This window comes from Panthera onca, chromosome F1 (assembly GCF_046562875.1).
Source record: "Panthera onca isolate mPanOnc1 chromosome F1, mPanOnc1 haplotype 2, whole genome shotgun sequence".
Lineage (NCBI taxonomy): Eukaryota > Metazoa > Chordata > Mammalia > Carnivora > Felidae > Panthera > Panthera onca.
The window spans coordinates 20523273-20531809 of NC_138355.1; the positions used below are offsets into that span (position 1 = coordinate 20523273).

General features: G+C 44.9%; 1 long non-coding RNA gene across 1 annotated transcript; it reads right to left on the bottom strand.

Annotated features, from left to right (window-relative positions):
• Window positions 1–533: 533 nt before the first annotated feature.
• Window positions 534–2421, bottom strand: LOC132686950 (uncharacterized). The gene is made up of 3 exons (XR_009613905.1): window positions 2218–2421; window positions 1904–2117; window positions 534–658 (listed from the first exon to the last, which is right to left on the bottom strand). It is a non-coding gene; the product is annotated as an uncharacterized LOC132686950 (long non-coding RNA).
• Between the last annotated feature and the right edge of the window lie 6116 nt (window positions 2422–8537).

The window sequence follows — 8537 nt, forward strand, 5'->3', positions numbered from 1 at the left end:
TTCCCGTTGTACAGAAGAAGAGACTAAGTCCCACGAGGCAGTATAGCCTGCCCATGATCACACGAATGAAGCAAGAACTCAAGCTGAGTTCTCTGACTTAGAGTCTATAGTCCGTTGTTTTCTCATCAACAGCAAAAGTTTGTCCCCGTCTCTTACCCAGGAGTCCTCTCCCCCAGGAGCACTCCCCTCTCAGCTGGTGTGAACTGTGTCCATCCAGGGGTCAGCGCGTTGCAGTTTAAGGGTTAAGACGAGAACTCGTACAGAGCTCTTGGCCTTTTAAGATGACACTCCTGAAAATTATGTCCAGTAGAGAACGTGTCCGAAGCGTAGGAATTTCAGACAGCAGGCCAGGCAAGGAGAAGGTGGTGAATAACTACAGACTGTGACCTGGGTGACCCCGGTTAGTTATTTCCTACGTTTGTTACATAATATGACAATGTCAGTCATTTGTTGCTGAATAACAAATTACTTCCAAACTTAGCAGCTTACAACGACTGTAAGCTCGTTTCTGAATGAGCTTCTGAATGTTTCTGAATGTCAGGAACCTGGAAGTGGCTCTGCTGGGTCCTTCTGGCTCAGGATGTCTCAGGAGGCTGCTGTCATCTGAACGCTCAACTGGAACAAGAGGATCTACTTCCAGATGGCACGCTCACTGAATCTCGTTGTGGGTAGGAGGCCTCAGTTCCTCCCCATTTGGTCCTCTCCATGGGCTACTTGAGTGTCTTCAGGACACAGTACCTGGGTTCTCATGGAGCCCAAGAGGGAGCAAGGCAGAAGCCACAATGTCTTTGCTGACCCAGCCTTGGGAGTCATGCTCCCCCATTTCCACAGTATCTCATTGATTGCAAGGTCAGCTCTATATAATATAGGAGGATGTGTGGGCAAAGATCATTGGGTGCCATCTTGGAAGTGTTATGACCAGGATCTTTGTCCTGCCCCTAAACATGCTTCATGATGGCTCCACCATGAAAGAATAGTTTGACCTTTATGTATCTTAAACAAGCAGACCTTTAATAAATCAAAAAAGCCAAAAACACAAAGTTATGTCCTCTGCCCTGATGAAGACATGAATGGTCCACATCACACAGCTGGAAGAGCTCAGAAGAGACAAAGAGGACAGCAGAGTCAAATGGCTTCTACATTCACCGTGGCCTCAAATTAGACCTTTGACCTTCTCCCCTAAATAAAGTTACGCATCCAGTCCTAAAGATAATGGGACTAAAGAAAGAAGACATCATCGTTCAACCTCAAATTTAAGTTTGGGACCATACAACGCTGTCCAGCATGATTCTGAACATCTAGTTTCTGTGACTATTAAAATACATTAGACTGCATTTTTTCTGTAAAGAGTTCTGATTTGTAAAAGGTAAGCATTTCCAATATTCCTCAATTTTTATAACTCATTTGTAATTGCTTCTTTTATTTTAATATACGAGGCGCCACAAAAAGAGGGAAGTGGCCCAGATGTCTCTTCACATCTGGAAGGCTCTGCTTTTGAGCGCCCAGAGTCCGTTCTTCTCAAATGACCCCTGAGGTCGAGCCACCCCTTAGGGCCCTAGAGCCACACTTGTCACTCATAACTGTCAGTGCCCCCGAACTAGGGTGACAGAAAGGGAGGTGTATGGCTCAGAGTCTGAGCACCACGCTGGCACCCTCTTGGTGGCAGAGTGAGCGAAGGCAGACCATGACGCAGGCGAAAAACAGATACGATTCTTGCAGAACTTTTTCCCCTTATCCATAAAGTCACTTTGAGACTGGCTGCTGGCTTGAAATCAAGCGAAGCCCAGAATATTCCGCTGGGAGTTCACCTCTCCTCTGTGGTCTGGCTCAGTCTGAGCCTCAGGAGCAGGGGCCTCACCCTAGAGCTGACCCGCTCTGAAAGGGCTAAATATAGATGCCCTACCTTGGAAACTGGGCCACGAAAGGGCTGGCCATTTGTTTGGTTTGTTTCTTGTCCCCACTAGAGTCTCCGCCAAGAATAGCGATTGCAGCCACGGGCCAGGATGCAGGGCGCTGGGGAAGGCAGGTAACACTGCAACAATTTGGGTTGCCCGTGGGGGTGAGGCTACCATCGCTGCTGCTGGTGCTCTGCGAAGAACACACTCCGGATCCGTGCACTGCAGGGTGGGGGGTGTGGTTAGAGGAAGGAATAAGGGAGGAAACGGCTGCTCACCACCCACTCTCGAGTGACCTCCTGACGTTGGGCAAGTCAATTACCTTGACTTGGTTCATTGAGGCCACTCCTCCTTCTACTCTTATCCGATGGAGACCCCACTGACCAAATGTCCCTGCAGTGCTTTGCTTTCCTTATCCCCTGGCATTCAATAAAATCCCCTTCTTTGGTATGATATACCCGGAGGATAGAAGCATCTCCTTCAGACCTCCCATCGCGCCTGATGTCAGAAGGAGCTGGAGAGTCCACCTCCCGCCTCTCCACCCCCCCAACGCGCGCGCGCGCGCGCGCGCACACACACACACACACACACACACAAGCAGAACTTGCCATATCTCCCAATGGGGTGCAAATTCAACTCTTCTTTTAAAGAACAACCAATGCCACTGCAGCTAAAACCTTTTGCCCTGTGGCAAGTTGCCTTAACCACTAGGGGTGATGCCGTTGTGAGCCCCCCCTCCCCCCACCTCTTAACTGTGGGAGGCGCATCAGCATAAGAAGAGAGTACCGCCTGGCTTCCAGGGATGGAGACGTGGTGGAAAGTAGATTGACATTGTGACGCCACCAAACACCAGCCCAAGGGGTGGGGCTCAGTGCACCTTTTTAATGTTACTATGTGATTGAAAAACAAATTGCTGTTGCAGGACCTGAAGAACATACACATCGTTGTCTACAACTGTGTGAAGAGCTGCCAGAAAGCAGAGGATTTGGGTCATTGGTTAATCCCAAAGGGGGACGGCTAGGACAGTAGGGGGGGTTAATAGGAGGCAGATTCCAGCCGGATGTAGCCTATCCTGCCTGAAGAGGGAGTGAGCTCCCCATCAGTGGGTGCGTTCAAGAAACAATCTGCCAAAAATGTCAGACAAATTTCAAAATGAAAAACAGATTTCAGGAGACTCAAATCCAATTGAGATTTTTTAATGGAGTTGAAGGCATGGGTGAGTGGAAGGATGGGGGGAGGCGTGAACAATGGCATCTTTTGATAGAAATCTCAGAGTTTTCAGTCTCTGTCCTCTGCTTCTTCCTGAAAGGACTTCTGAAAGCATGGGGCTCCAGAGGGAATAAGACAGTGTGCCCACCACACCACAGGGCCCTCAAGGAAGGTGGGCGGAGGGAAGATGGGCCCCTTCAACCCAGAGCATCTGTCATTCTGTCAGGGGAAAAAAAAAAAACACCCAGGAGATAAAGGAAATATTCCAAATCATTCCCAGACTGAATATTTAACAAAATTGGGTTTTGATTTTTTTTAATAAGGCATCAGTGGCTTTTTTTAAGCAACAAAGAGATTGTGTTATGCAAATTTCCCCTCAGGGCTTTCATTAAGATGTTAACATCTTTCTTGTCACAATATCTACCTTATTACAATGAGTCATAGTACTTCTCTTTTCTCTTGCTGAGACAACTTAGTAAGATAAACTCTTTGGGCTGAGAGTGGGTCCAAACTTTTTTTTTTTTTTAATGTGACACTCCTTCTTGAGAGTTCTAAGGACAAAAAGGTTGAGAGAGAAGATTCAAAAAAGAAAATGGCCATCCAGTGTGGCAAGCCCAGTGAGTGGACCTAGCATTCGTGATGAAGGAGGTGGGCTTACTGCCTCCTAACGATTCTGATTCAGCTCTCCTCGGACCAAGTTCGTATCTCTAGTGCTGAGAACATGCCAGAAACATTCTGCTTCTACCAGGGGGACAACATCTAAGCCCTCTGAAGACAGCCTTCACCTCTCCATCCCGCCCTCAGCCCTCTTCTCTGGACCACGGATAAGTAAGTGGCTGTATGGTCACAAATGTCGTGTTTCCTCTGCAGGGACTCATTCCATGGTCCTAGAATGAAAAAGGAGGTCACAGGACAGTAAACGCCATATGTAACTCCGCGGTTATGGCGACAGGAGGTCTTTTGTGTAAGGTCCAAGAGAGGGCAAGAGTATTTCCATGGAGACCTGTACATGAGGGCTTAGAACAGGGGCACAGTGACTCCCCAGCAGCTCAGGTTCCTGCCGCCCTACAAAGGTGGGTGCTTGAACTGGCAGGTCCGGTAGGGCAGCCTTTAAGGGGAAGAGACGTTCCTTTCAACCAGGGGTGGACAAATCTGTGAAGGGCCAAAGAGTAGACATTCTAGGCTTTGCAGTCCATATGGTCTCTGTCGTAACAACTCAAATGGGTACAACATGGGTGTGGCCGTGTTCCCAGGAAGCTTTCTGTATTAGAGATACTTAAAATTTGCATTTCACATAATTTTCACATGTTGCACACAAAAATACCCTTTGGCTTTATGTTCGATTCTTAGCTAGCAGACCGTATTAAAACAAGGGGCAGGCCTCAGTTTCCGGGCCCCTGCTTCATACAGGGCTCAATGACCAAGTCTTTCAGGTGCTTTTGCAGGAGGCCCGGAAGTGCTGGTGTGCACCACGGAGCTGCCCAGACACTGGGGTTGGCCAGCTCACCACTCCTGGGCGGTCTCCACCACAGCTCAGCCTTCTTTTGCCACCTGGCCTCAACCGGAATATTATTCCGAGGAAACCATGAATAAGTGTTCAAAAAAATGCTTCTCTTCTGCCTGTTGGAATGTGACGAAAGCATGCAGGAGGGGAGGTGGATAGGCAAAGACCCTTCAAGGAGACATTTGACGCAGAGAGAGAGCCTGATTATAAAACAATGCTTTGGGAATCATTCTAAGGAAGGTTGGTGCTAAATTGGGAAAGAGAAGGTGTGAGAGAGAAGTGAGTTAGAAAGGCATGACGTGGGGGGAAATAAAGAGAAGAGAGGGAAACAAACCACAAGAGACTCTTAACACAGAGAACAAACTGAGGCTTGATGGAGGGAGATGGGTTGCGGGATGGGCTAGATGGGGGATGGTCAATAAGGAGGGCACTTGTTGTGATCAGCACTGGGGTTGTATGTAAGTGATGAACCACTGAATTCTACTCCTGAAACCAAAATTGCACTGTGTTAACTAACTAAAACGTAAATAAAAATAAATTTTAAAAAGAAAAAAGTTTGAAAACGAAAGAAGAATGAATAAGTAAATATCTTTTTAAAGGAAAGGCATGACTTGGAGCCCACCTTTTTTATTTTTTTTTAAAGAGAGAGAGAAAGTGCCTGGGGGAGCAGGGGAGAGGGCCAGAGGGAGGGAGAGAGAATCCCAAGCAGGCTCCACACTTAGTGCAGAGCTCGACACAGGGCTCAATGACCCCAGGATCATGACCTGAGCCAAGATCAAGAGCCAGATGCTCAACTGACTGAGCCACCAGGTGCCCTGGAGCCCACCCTTTCTAGAAGTGACCTCTGTGGAAAAGGTGGCCACGGGGAAATGAACCCCACATACAATTCCACAGCCGTGGGGCTGGGGTCTTATATAGCAATCTGGAAGGAGGGAGGGCAGAACAGTTCGTCCGTGTAGACCTTGACTGTAAGGGCTGCAGGAGGTTAGGAGGGCGGTTCCCTCTGATGACAATTCTTTAGGCCTTCAACTGAGACATTCCCTGCCCCCTCCCAGGTGAGGCTCCAGAGAGCCCTTTCCGGAGAAGCGCACTCAAAGTTCACCACAACAAGGCAGCTGGGCGCTGCTCTATGAAAAAAAGTTCAGAAAACATGTAGAATGTAGATCAAGAAATAACTGAGGTTGTATTAGGCAGTGTATTAGCTTGGACTCTGGAGTTCAAATCCCACTGTTGCAATTTACTAACTATGTGTCCCGGGGCAAGTTACTTAACTTGGCTTGCATCAGATTTCACCGGAGAGAATACCTCCTGCACATGCTGCTGAGAAGATTAAATGAGGCAACATTCATTAAGGACATAACACAGAGCATGGCAAAAATAAAGGGTCAATGAGAGGTGGCCTTTTTTTTTTTTTTTTTTTTTTTTTAGTGAGCTCCACATACACCCAAGATGGGGCTTGAACTCACGACCTCGAGGTCAAAGGTTGCATGCTTTACCACCGGAGCCAGCCAGGAGCCCTGAAAACTGGCTTCTATTATCATCATAAACATCACCTGTTCTTAGAGTCTCCTGTAACTTTCCATACATATATATAATTTGTAATTCATTGTGTTCAATGGATCCTACATTTTGTGCTTTTCTCTTAAAACTTTTGTATCTACTTTTTCCACATTTTTCAGTAACTGTCAATTTGTGATCAAAGGTTTTATAATATTCCTTTGCACTGATGAGGTTCCACTTACTTAACCTCTCCCCAGTTTGTGAATATTTTGGCCTTCACTGTTGTAAGCAATGTTCCCATAGACATCTGTATAAAAACAGATTTTAATCTAAAGACAGTAATTTCCTTGACTCTCCAAGAAGGAGAAACAAAATGCCTTAAAGTATATACTCATACTCATGTGTGGGTTACTTATTCATGGTCTGTCCTCCAGAATATTAACACAGACACTGGTGATAGGAGAAAACTCCTGTCTGCAGAGAGCTGCACCAGCACAGGGTTTTATTATTTTAGGTTGTTTTTTGCTAATAGATGTGAAATGGGAGCACACAGTTGCTTTATCTTTCTTCTTCTTTTTTTTTCAGTTTAATGATTTATTTCCAGAGAGAGAAAGAGACAGAGCATGCGAGTGGGGGAGGGGCAGAGAGAGAGGGTGAGACAATTCCAAGCAGGCTCCGTGCTGTCAGGGCAGAGTCTGATGCAGGACTCGAACCCATGAATCATGAAATCATGACCTGAGCCGAGATCGAGTTGGATACTTAACCGACTGAGCCACCCAGGTGCCCACTTCCTTTTTTTTTTTTTTTATTTACAGGTCAGATGGATTATCTTCCTCACTCACTTTATTATTGTATTTGATATTTATTTACATTCTCCAGCCTCGGGTTCAATAGACAATGTGGTTTCATCCCTTGACCACTGTAGGCTTTTTATGCCTTCTGAATTCACTCTTCTTTGTCATATCTATGATATGCATTTCCCATTCATTTCTTTCATATCTGGCTTCCGTTGTTTCTCATGAAGTTTTAAATCTGCGTGGATCTTAACCTGTCATCCTTATTACTGAAAATATTACAGTTCCAGCAGGGAAGAAATCAACTTCCCTGCATAGGTTAGTAAGGATGAGATTTTTTTTTTTTTAATATTGTCTCTTGAACCCTGCTAGATTTACTACGTTCTGTGGTATAAACCACGGGTCTCGATTTCCCTCCATGCAGCTTCTAGGAGATCACAACATACAATTATGTGCTTCCCCGTGGTTCCTTACACTTCATTTGTCTCATTTTTTTTTCTAATGTTTCTTCTTTAGAGTCTCCTTCTGGAATCTCTGTTATCTCTCAACGACCTATACTCTGTGTTTTAAACCAGTGCTATAGCATTTTAATAATTGTCCTTATAAAGCAAGAAAGGCTTAGAAGAGTAAGTTTCTAGCAACCAGCCCTGTGCCTAGGGACAGTAGAGGCTCTTTAAATGTTCACAGGAGGAATAAACCAACAAACCTTTCCAAATTATTTTTATTCTTACATATCACGATTTGCAATCCTTTCTATTTAATTCTATGGAGCATTTCACTGTTCATTTAATGGGCTCAGGTCTGTGGGATAACCTGGAGGGTGGTGGATGACACAGCCTTGTCATGCAGGGGGCAGGTGTCTCTTCTTTCTTATTAGGATATAGGACTGTAGATACGTGACATCATAAGTAACAATCCTATATGCTTCCCCAACTCCCCCCACTCCTATTGTTTGGGTCACAAGATCCCAGCTGCTTTTCATTTACATCCTATAGGCCTTCTTGATCTTTAAAGCTTTGCAGTGGTATTTTCTGATCCTTTCTCTCTGGTGATTAATTCTTAAAGGGACTCTATACAGAATAAATTCCACATTAAAAAGCTCTGGGGAACTTTCTACTGTTACGTCTTTATTTACTATTTCCATCGTTGTTCAGCTTTCCTGCTATTTTCCAAAGAGTGAGTCTTTGTGTTTTGTTATTTGTTTAGTCTTGCTGTGTTCTTAATTTTCCAGCTCATTTTTTACGTCGCATTCATTTATTGTTCCAGTCAATTCTAGTCTTTTTTTCATTTCTAACAATATTCAGTTTTTTACATGATATGTACTGCACAACTATAGTGTTGATGTTTGTGCTTATTTTTGTTACTATTATTATTATTAAGCCTTAAATTTTCTTTCATTTTTTCCTCTATTTTCTCTATTGCCTGAACCCAGACTTAAGTGTAAGTTTGTTTCATTTCTGTCATTATTTGTGTTTTTCTGGGCTTTTACAGCTTTCTTTGTTCTTTCCTGCTGCAAAATTGGTATTAATAAATTTGGGATGCTTGAGGAGGGAGGGAGGCCACAGGGTCCTTTGAACAATGTTGAAATGTGTGATTGCCTGGCTGAGGAGAGGTCCAAAATGTCAAAGTCATAGG